General features: G+C 43.4%; 1 pseudogene; it reads right to left on the reverse strand.

The window, feature by feature from the left end:
• Positions 1–1,274: 1,274 nt before the first annotated feature.
• On the reverse strand, positions 1,275–7,213 carry LOC144340145 (uncharacterized; annotated as a pseudogene).
• Positions 7,214–11,145: the final 3,932 nt, after the last annotated feature.

Genomic DNA, 11,145 nt, shown 5'->3' on the forward strand with positions numbered 1-11,145 from the left:
TATCTATGAAACTCAAGTACTACTGCTTAAAGAGCATTTACAGAACTCTCACCTCAAGGTTTCCCTGCAAAACAAGGTGAAATGCATACTCAAGACTCTTTAAGAATGAGCCACTGATAAAAACAAAATACTTGTAACTTGTGTAACATTTCATACATTTTTTCCAAACACTACACGATAATTAATTTGCATCAGTTTTCCAAATTAGAAAAGTTTCACTTACAGAACTTCTTTCCCATGGGAGTTTTCACATGACTTTTCAAGTAAATGTGAAAACTGAAAATATTGTTGCAGTTTCTAAACTATTAGAGTTTTAATCCTGTGTATGTTCTTGTATTTACAAGGTCCAGCCAGCTACAGTGTGCATTTTCATAAGTCCTTGAGTGGGCATGAGAGAAATGAAACATTCCCACATTCCGGACATTCATAGGGTTTTTCTCAGAAATGAGCTGATGTCTTCAAAAGGAACTAACACAACTGAAGGCCTTACCACAAATTTAGATTCAAAAGGCTTTTCTCCACCCTGAGTCCTCCCAAATCTTCAAAAACAGGAAAATCTGAAGGCTTGATCACATTTCCTACACTCTTAAGGTTTCTCTGCAGTGTGAGCCTTTTCATGTTTATGAGAGAATGAGAAAGAGTAAATGTTTTACCACGTTTCTTACATTCAAGGGGCTTTATTTATTTATTTATTTTGAGATGGAGTCTCACTCTGTCACCAGGCTGGAGTGCAGTGGCACAATCTTGGCTCACTGAAACCTCCGCCTCCTGGGTTCAAGTGATTCTCCTGCCTCAGCCTCCTGAGTACCTGGGATTACAACCATATGCTACCACACCCAGCTAATTTTTGTATTTTTAGTAGAGACGGGGTTTCACCATGTTGGCCAGGATGGTCTCGATCTCCTGACCTCATGATCCACATGCACAGGGCTTTCCTCCAACCCCCTGTTGCTTTTTATGTCCTTGAAAAAGAATTAAGACAACTGAAATGTGCCAGCATGCCTAGCTAGTTATTTTTATGTATGTATTTATTTATTTATTTGTTTTGAGACGGAGTCTCGCTCTCTCGCCCAGGCTGGGGTGCACTGGTGCGATCTTGGCTCACTGCAAGCTCCACCTCCTGGGTTCATGCTCTTCTCCTGCCTCAGCCTCCCGAGTAGCTGGCGTGAGCCACCACGCCTGGCATTATTTTATTTTTTGTAGAGACAGGGTTTCATCATGATGCCCAGTTGTTTCACATTGTTTTAATCCAGGCTGGTTATGAACTCCTGGGCTCAAGCAATACACACTCCTTGGCCTCCCAAAGTGCTGGGATTATAGGCTGAGTCACTACACCCAGCCTCTATATCATGACTTCTTTCATGGCAAGTAAGATGACTGGAACGAATGTAGGCTTTACCGCATCTCTTACATTCATAGGGTTTTTCTCCAGTATGAATTCTTTCATGGAGGTGAAGGGAACTGAGGCGACTGAAGGCTTGGTCACATTGTTTACATTCATAGGCTTTCTCTCCAGTATGAGTACTTCTATGGTTACAAAGGGAACTCAAACCACTAAAGGCTTTGCCACATTGTTTACATTCTTAGGGTCTCTCTCCAGTATGAATGCTTCCATGGTCACGAAGAGAAGTGGAACAGCTGAAGGCTTTATCACATTTGGTACATGTATAGGGTCTTTCTCCAGTGTGAGTCCTTTCACACGTCTTAAAAGAACAAGAAAATCTGAATGTTTTTCTACATTCTTTACATTCGTAGGGTTTCTCTCTAGTGTGAGTTCGTTCATGTATTAGACAACAACCGGAAACAGTGAACGCTTTACCACATTGTTTACATTTATAGGGTTTTTCTCCTGTGTGGGTTCTCTGATGTTTTTCAAATAAATTGAGAAGATAAAACGCTTTCCCACATATCGTACATGTATAACTGGATTTCCACTGTACATTATCATGTGTCTTCTAACACCTGGAACAGAAACGAAGAATTTCCCACACTGTTCACATTTATATGGTTTCTCTCCATATGGTTTGTATCCTGAGTGAGCCAGGATGTGCCTATTAAGGAGGGAATGATGTACAAAGACTTTTCCACAAATACTGCATTCACATTGTTTTAATCCAGGAGAAATGTTCTCATTCAGATCAAGATTTGGAATTTGGCTGACAACTGTCCATATTGATTACTGTCTTTGCTTTCACACAGTCTCTGTATCGTATGATTTCTGTAAAAAAAAAAAAAAAAAAGATAAGCACATTATTATTGCTTGGTTTAATAACTTTCTACTTATTCATAGGTCTTGGACATACACTGCTACCAATACCAAGGAAAATGCATATATGTGTGTGTGTGTGTATATATATATATATATATATATATTTTTTTTTTTTTTTTTGCCATGACTGAATTATTTGAAAGTAAATGGGTTACTACTGAAAACACAGCTACCACCTGCATGGCTATGACCAAATTAGTAACATTCATGTACATAATTTTGTAGTACTATTTTCAAGTAAACTGTTTTCCAAACACTGACTGCTACACGGAAGTATATTACATTTTGGGTGAAATTTTTCTAAAAAGAAATAAATTTCAAGTGACTCTTATTTGTTTTGATTGCTTGTTTTTAAGTTCTTGACAAGCTAAGATTCCTTCAGAGGACTTTATTTCCTCTTCTCAGTGCAAATTATCTTATATCTTTCCCAGGTTTTTCGAAGTGATCTTCAATATTCTGGTCTTTCCATTTACTTCCTAAAATACAGACCCACAAAATTATCACGAATTATTACAAACTATAGAAACATTACTAGATTTCATGTTCATTGTACACAGTGCCCATGCCTGATTTCTTCACCAAATCATTCCCTTGCCCCATTCCAAATCACAAATAGCGCTGATGATAGCGAAATACTTCTGTAATTAAGTGAAATGTGTTGTCATTCTTACCTACAGAAGCCAGGTTCCTGCAGGTTTCCTGCATCACTTCTCTGCAGAGATTCTTCTGAGAAGAATCTAGCAGAACCCATTCCTCCTGGGTAAAGTTCACAGCCACATCCTCAAAAGCCACGGAGTCCTAGAACATTCCACATATGTGGATAGAAGGACGGGTGAGACTGAGAGCACTGGGAATCTATACTCAATCCATAAGCTGTTTACATGATTCTAAAATTTCCAAGCATTTATTCTATGACTTGACTGTCACAACTCTTACTCTGTTCACACATACTCCCTCCCACACAGCAGTACTAATGCGAGAATTGAACTATTCAAAAAGGCAACAGCAAAGTAGAAACACCCGTCTCATTAGAGAATCCAGGGAGTAAGATGTGCTGCTAGGAGTCACCTTTTAACTTCACTTTGTATATTTCTAGTATCTGTCATAATAAAGTCCTACCTGATGTGCATAAGAGAGTTAATATTATCAGTCCTGAGTCTACTTATTCTTAAAAATGCCTGTTCACAAAGTTCAATCTTTGTTTGTATTAGTAACTTACATTTTGAAAGGGATTCCACCAACCCAAGTTATAAGAATGGCTCACTGCATCTAAATGGCTTATGCAATATATTTGCCAAAACTTCTGCTGAAGATCTATTATTTTGTGTCACTGCAGTGGTGCTGAGGGAACCAGACCCCAAATCACAGTCTAAACAAAAAGTGTTCAATGAGTTTCCCTGGTACACAATACTTTACATGTGCCGTCACTTGTTTACTGGGGAGTTGAGCCCATTCCATGTGATTACACCAAGAGACAATAGGCTGATTAAATTTAATTGAGTAGTAAATAAAACCAAAAATTGATATTTAACAATACTAATACAACAAATTTTAAAATTTCTAATTCACAATGTCAAGGCAGAAAGGAATAATAGGAAATATGACACATGATTTTTAAAATGACATTAATGTCATCACTTCCAGATGCTATTCCTAGGAAATCACATAAATTCCCAAATCAGGTTGTTTTAGGCAAGAAAAACTACTTTTTCATACGTAGTAAAAATGACAAATGTCTAATGATCTTTAGTCATCTAAAAAAAGAGTGATGGCTTCTCTAACATACTTCTAAGATTTTCAAAGCAAACATTCAGGACAGCACAGTATTAGCAGAGAGATGGGCAAGTAGACTAAGGGGAAAAAAAGTCTTAATCACCCAGCATTTATATGGAAAGTTGAGGAATGATAGAGTAGGCACCGTAGAATAGAAAAAGAAATCACATGCACTTTAAAATATGAGGCAAACCAGGCTGGCATCTATTTGGGAAAATGCATTGCATTCTTCTCCATTCCATGAACCATAATCAACTTATTATATATTCAAATATGAAAGATAAAACCAGAACACTTTCAGAAGTCACAGGAAGGTTTTTTTTTTTTTTTTTTTTTTTTTTACGAGGGATTAGGCAGAATTTCTTTTATATAAGAAAACAGTGATAAAGGAACAGACAAACTCAAACATATTAAAATTTAGGGAATAAAAAGAAAATAGAGCGAGCAGGGCATGGTGGCTCACGCCTGTAATCCCAGCAGCTTGCGAGGCTGAGGAAGTCAATCACCTGAGGTCAGGAGGTTGAGACCTGCCTGGCCAACATATCAGAACCCCGTCTTTTTGTTGTTTGTTTGTTTGTTTTTTGAGACAGAATCTCATATTGTCGCTTGGGCTGGGGTGCAGTGGCAAGATCTTGGCTCACTACAACCTCCACCTCCCGGGTTCAAGCAATTCTCTTGCTTCCACCTCCTGAGTAGCTGAGATGACAGGTGCCTGTGACCAGGTTTAGCTAATTTTTTTGTATTTTTAGTAGAGACAGGGTTTCACCATGTTGGTGAGGCTGCTCTGGAACTCCTGATCTCATGATCTGCCCACCTTGGCCTCCCAAAGTGCTGGGATTACAGGCCTGAGCCACCGTGCCAGGCCTAAAATCCAGTGTTTACTAAAAATACAAAAATTAGTTGGGTGTGGTGGTGGGTGCCTATAATCCCAGTTACTCGGGAGGCTGACACAGGAGAATCACTTGAACCCGGGAGGCAGAGGTTGCAGTAAGTAGAGATGGCGCCACTGCACTTCAGCCGGGCTACAGGGCAAGACAGTGTCTCCAAAAAAAACCCCAAAAAACAACAAAAAACCCCCCTCAGATATCCAGATAAGAGGATACAGATGTGTCCACTATCATAAATTCTTCACCATGCTACAAGAGGGAAACTGACATTTTGGTGAATCCTTGTAAATCATCAACTTATCTATCACACTTTTATTTCACCATAGCATTGACAAAGCTAAGTCCTACAATTCCATTTGAAATTACCCTTAAAAAGAACAGACCTTTAAAACTTACTACACTCACTCTGGGGAAGAAATAAATACGAATTTTTAGCAAATAAAATATATCATTTTACCTTGTCTCTTTGGAAATAGTATGTTTATCTTTCAAGCTGTACTGATAAAATGTATCTTAAAGTCAATGAAAAACTGAAACTCATACAAGCGGACAAGCCTTTTCAAGGTAACAAACTCAGGGAGAGGCAGCGCTGACTCCAACACAGACCTTTCTTAGTGTCACGGCAGGCCATTCTATCCCTCGGGACACCCATCCTGTTCAGTAAAGTCCTCAGTGACCACCTAGGAGGCACTGGCACTGCTCTTTGTCCTCCTGTGTGCCTTCAGTGCATTTTCATATTCAGGTTCTTGCACATCCTCTCTGGGGTGGGTTTTCCTTGTCCTTTGCGACAGTTTTTCTCTCTTCACAAATCTGAGACAATCTAGAGAGCAGAAATCATTTCTGCCTTTTCTTCTCAATATCAGCATCCCATTGGCAGACCATCAATGTGTCTCTGAGAAATAAAAACTGCAGTTCTAATGACCTAGCTTTAATGACATTATGTTGTATTGTCCATTAATTTTAATGTTCTAAAATTTTAATGACCCTAAGGGGTCACCATTTTAGATGAAACTATACCAGGAGATTCCTCTAAGGCCAAGAGCATCCAGCTGCTCCCCTGAGAGACTCTACCCCCTACCTGAGGCTGTCCTTGGCGATGAGATGACCCCGGGGCTGATACTCACTAGACCCTCCAATAGACATGGCCACTGTGGGTATCCTGGGTCATCCCCAGACAGTTCTAAAATGCCAGGACTAGGAAAAGACAGGAGGGTGGCTGAGGACACAACACCCTGTAAAGTTTTCACGGGGGGACCTCAACCTAAAGACATTTTGGTAATATGTACACTTAGGAAAGATGAAAAGAAGAGAGGCACAGTGATTTTTTTTTACAGTAGAGTGTCAGATGATTTATTCTCTGCTTTCCTCTCACGTAAAATGTTTGGAAACAGAAAAATATTTTGGCCAAGGTGGCTCAGGCCTGTAATCCCAGCGCTTTAGGAGGCCCAGGCGGGCGATCAATTAAGGTCAGGAGTTTGAAACCAACCTAGCCAACATGGCGAAACCCTGTCTCCACTAAACATACCAGTAGCTGGACGTGGTGGTGGGCGCCTATAAGCCCAGCTACATGGGAGGCTGAAGCAGGAGAATCGTTTGAACCAGGGAGTCAGAGGTGGCAGTGAGCTGAGACTGCACCATTGCACTCCAGCCTGGCAACAGGGCAAGACTCTGTCTCAAAAAAACAAAACAAAACAAAACAAAATATATATATATGTATGTGTATATATATGTATATATGTGTATATGTGTGTATATATATGTGTATATATATACATGTATGGTTTGCTTCCTCATTAACCTTATCAAAACCTTTCATTTACGCCCCTCCTGTGAACCCCAAACCACAAACCTTGACTGTGGTACCTGATTTATGAATCGCCGTTTGCTCAAACACACCGTTACCGTTTTAACAAAGCCTCAGGTTAATTTTAGGGGGAGAAAGGTGGGACTGGAAGCTCCATGAACCACAGCTCCTCCCACACTGGAACCCCGCACACCGAGTTGGGGCTCTCCCGGATCCCCATCCCGTGGTCACCGCACTACGTGGGTGGGGGAGGCGCGGGGTTCCCGAGAGGGCTCCGGCCGGCGGAAGTGGCGCCCACAGGTACAGACAGGACGCAGGGGTCCCGCTGCCCGCCCCGCCCGGCCCTGCACAGAAGCGGACTGAGGCCCGGCTGCTAAGCGGCAACTGGGTCCGCAGGTTCCGCAGCGGATGGCTGGTTCCAGCTGGTTTCAACCAGCCCTCTTCCCCACTTCGGGAAGCCAGGCGCAGTTCACTCACCATTCCTCGGCTTCCCGGGTGTCCTGGTATCAGTTAGGGATGTCCCAATACCCGCAGGTCACACGGTGGCAGAGGCTGCTGCAGAGCCACCTGGGCCTCCCAGAGCCAAGCGGAGACTAACAGAAAGAGCCTCTACTGTGGCGAAGGCGAGACAAAGCCCCCACCCGCCCGATCCCGGAAGTCGCCCTCTCCTTTCCGGCGACGCGCCTGATTGAAGGGTCCCCACCCCAGTGCCCCTGATTGTATGGGGCTTCAGGCCCCGCCCCCTCAGACCCTGAGTGGAGTAGCTGGGATTACAGGCACACGACACCACACCTGGCTAAATTTTTTTTTTTTTTTTTTTTTTTGGTAGAAACGGGGGTCTCTCTTGGTTGCCCAGGCTGGTCTCTGGTTCCCAACGCGGGGCTCCCCGTAATCTCTACAAATAATCTAGTGAAGGAACACCAGAATGTGGAAAGCGGAGGACGACCGACAAAGGACTCCGGAGTAGGTTTTCACTTCAAGCTCTAGGGTAAATCGGGCGCTCAGAGAATCCCAGGGAAACCTCAGGAAAATATGGGTCAGGCTGAGAGTAAGTTCGCTAATTACTTAAGCCTTGTGCGCAGTTACTGCGCCGCGGAGGGGTAATTGTGAGTACCCAAAATCTCACATCTTTGCTCCATCTGGTAGACAAGTATTCTCCTTGGTTCCCGGAATATGGAGCCATGAATGTAAAAGATTGGGACAAGGTTGGATCAGACTTAAAACGAGCACAAGAAGAGGGCCGCGATATTCCCATCTCTGCTTGGTCTGTGTGGTCGGCAGTTAAAACAGCACTGGAGCCCTTCCACACTGAGGAGGAGAAGGAGGAGTTTCAGGATGACATAGGAAAGTTGAATAATCAGGAGTCTAATTATCAGCAAAGTGAACCATGACAGTCTAGTTTTAAAAAGGGCGAGAAACGGGAAGGTATGTATGTTAATCTCCAAAAGCTTATAAAAGAAACAGTGCCACCTACTGCGCCTTTAGGGGAAGGTCTGGAATGGCCACCCCCAGGCCAGCCTTAGGAATTTTTGGAAGGGGAGCCTTCCAATGCGGCTCCCATTGTTGCAGGCCCCGCCAGTAACTATGGCCAAGGGAAGCTTCAGGCTTGTCCAACAGCCAGTTAGGATGAGGGAATGATCCAGGCTTGCCCACCTGTTAATCATGGTAGGGGAATGCTGCGAGCCGGTCCAAATACAAATGATGGCACAGGGACAATCCAGGCATCCATTCGCCAGGCACAAGAAATGGGGGATTTGAATGCTTGGCGGTTTCTGGTAATTCTTTTTCCAGCTGAGGAGCCCAGAGAACGTGTTCAAGCATGCTGGGAGCCATTTCCTTTTAAAATATTAAAAGACTTAAAGCAAGCAATGGGACAAGATAGACCAAATTCTCCTTATGTTTATTCCTTGTTACAATGTGTGTCTTATAACAGACGTTGAATACCTATGGATTGGGAGGCATTAGCCCGATCCACCCTGTCCCCCTCTGAATTTCTCCAATTTAAAACCTGGTGGATGGATGAAGCAACAAATCAGGCACGCAGAAATGCTCAAGCCCAGCGTCCCATTAATATCACAACTGATCAATTGCTTGGAATCGGACAGGCATGGGGTACTCTAAATCAACAGATGGTAATGGGTGATGAGGCTGTTGATCAGCTCAGAACTATATGCCTAAGAGCCTGGGAAAAAATTCATGACCCTGCTACTGCTTATCCTTCTTTTCACACAGTTCAACAGGGTCCAAGGGAGCTTTATCCAGATCCTATCGTCCGTTTGCAGGATGCGGCTCAAAAGGCTATTTCCGATTCTCATGCCAAGAAAGTGATGGTTCAGCTGCTTGCTCATGAAAACGCTAATACAGAATGTCAGGTAGCAATTCGACCTATTAAGGGAGTGGCAGATCTACATGAGGAAAAACTTTAAGTGAATACATTAAAGCCTGTGATGGCATGGGGGGGCACTTACATAAGGCCAGACTCCTTATATAAGGCCAGGGGGAGAGAGGGGGATGCTATTACTCCCCATATCGTGGGGGGTGCCTCAACCCCCTGCGATGTGGATTGTAACAGCGAGGGGGAGAGAGGGGGTTGCTATTACTCCCCATTACGATGTGGATCTTAATAATTACTCCCCCTGCAATGTGTGTTCATTATTAGCAGTCTCTTTTGTTCAGGATATTAGGAACAATTTCACAGGTTGTGTGTACACAGCCTGCGACAGGAGAACGAATACCATCCTCTGCACCTCCAGATATTAGCAACCATATCACACTATGGATGTACACTTTTTGGGAGATTTGGGATAATGTCGTCCTGTGTTTCCCTGAATATTCGGAGACATACCACAGGGTGGCTGTACACCCACTACTCTCTTGGCAGGAACATCATACTTTACCTACTGGGAATTAGGAGAAATATCACAGACTGGGTGTCAAGCCACTGTCATATTGGAAGTAATATCATGCTCTCCCTCACAAGTTATGAGGAACAATATCACAGAGGGGTGTGCACCTTCTCTGGTAGTGGGAGTAGTATTATCATCTCTTCCTTTAGATGACAGGAACAATATCACAGGGTGGGTGTACACCCCAAGTGTTTTTGGAAGCAATGTCATTCTCTCTTCTTCTAGGATTTACGATTCATATCACAGTTGGGGTGTACAACCCTTGTTATATTGGATGAAATCTCATCCTCTTTCAACCCGTATCTTTAGAACAATATCCCATGGGGGCTGTCCATCCCTTCAACATTGGTACTAATACCACCTTCTCCTTTCCTGGATATAAGAAACAATATCACAGGAGGGTGTACACCCCTTGCAATGTTGGTAGTAATGTCACCTCTCCCCTGTGGTTATTAAGGACAAAATCCCAGGGTGGCTGTATGGTTCCTACTTTATTGGGAGTAATATCATCCACTCACCCCCTGGATATCAGGAACCATATCACTGAAGAGGTGTCCACCCCCTTCGATATTCTCAGCCATGTCATCTTCTTCCCGCCTGGATATTAGGAACGATACCCCGGGGTTGGGAATGGTGTACACCCACTGAGATATCGAAAGTAAAATCAGCCTCTTTCCCGCTGGATATTAGGAACTATATCACAGGTGTGTGTGCACCTTCTGGGATATTGGGAGTACTATCAGCCTCCACCCCGCTGCATATTAGGAACGATATACGGGGGCAGGGTGTTTACACCCCCTGCGATATTGAAAGCAATATTCTTCTCTTTCCCCTGTACATTAGGAACTACATCACAGGGGTCTGTATACCTTCTGTGATATTGGGATTAATATTATCCTCTCCCTCACTGAATGTCAAAAACAATATCACAGAAGGGTGTACACCCCCTGTGATATGACCAGTAATATCATCATCTCTACCTTTGGGTACTAGGAGCAACATCACGGAGGGTGTGTACACTCCCCTGCAATATTGGGCATAATGCTATCCTCTCTTCCCCTGGATATTAGGAACGATATCCCTGGTGGTGGGAGGTGGAGTACATTAAGACCAACATCACTGTGTGGGTGTACTCCCCCTGCGATATTGGGTGTGGTATCATCCTCTCTTCCCTAGGATACTAAGAACAATAACACAGGAGGGGTGTACAGCCCCAGCCCCTGCGTTATTGGGAGTAATAGCATCTTCTCCCACTCTCAATATAAGGAACAATATCCCAGGGTGGGCGTACATCCCCTGCGATATTGGGCGCAATGTCTTCATCTCCCAACGTGGATATTGGGCATAGTGTCACAGAGGGATGTACACCTTCTTCGATATTGGAAGTAATGTCATCCTCTCCCCTCAGGATTGTAGGCAAAATATTGAAGTGGTTTTACAACTCGTGTGATATGGGCAGTAATATCATCCTCTCCCCACCTAGCTGTTAGGAACTATATCACAGAC

This window comes from Macaca mulatta, chromosome 3 (genome assembly GCF_049350105.2).
Source record: "Macaca mulatta isolate MMU2019108-1 chromosome 3, T2T-MMU8v2.0, whole genome shotgun sequence".
In the NCBI taxonomy this organism is placed as follows: domain Eukaryota; kingdom Metazoa; phylum Chordata; class Mammalia; order Primates; family Cercopithecidae; genus Macaca; species Macaca mulatta.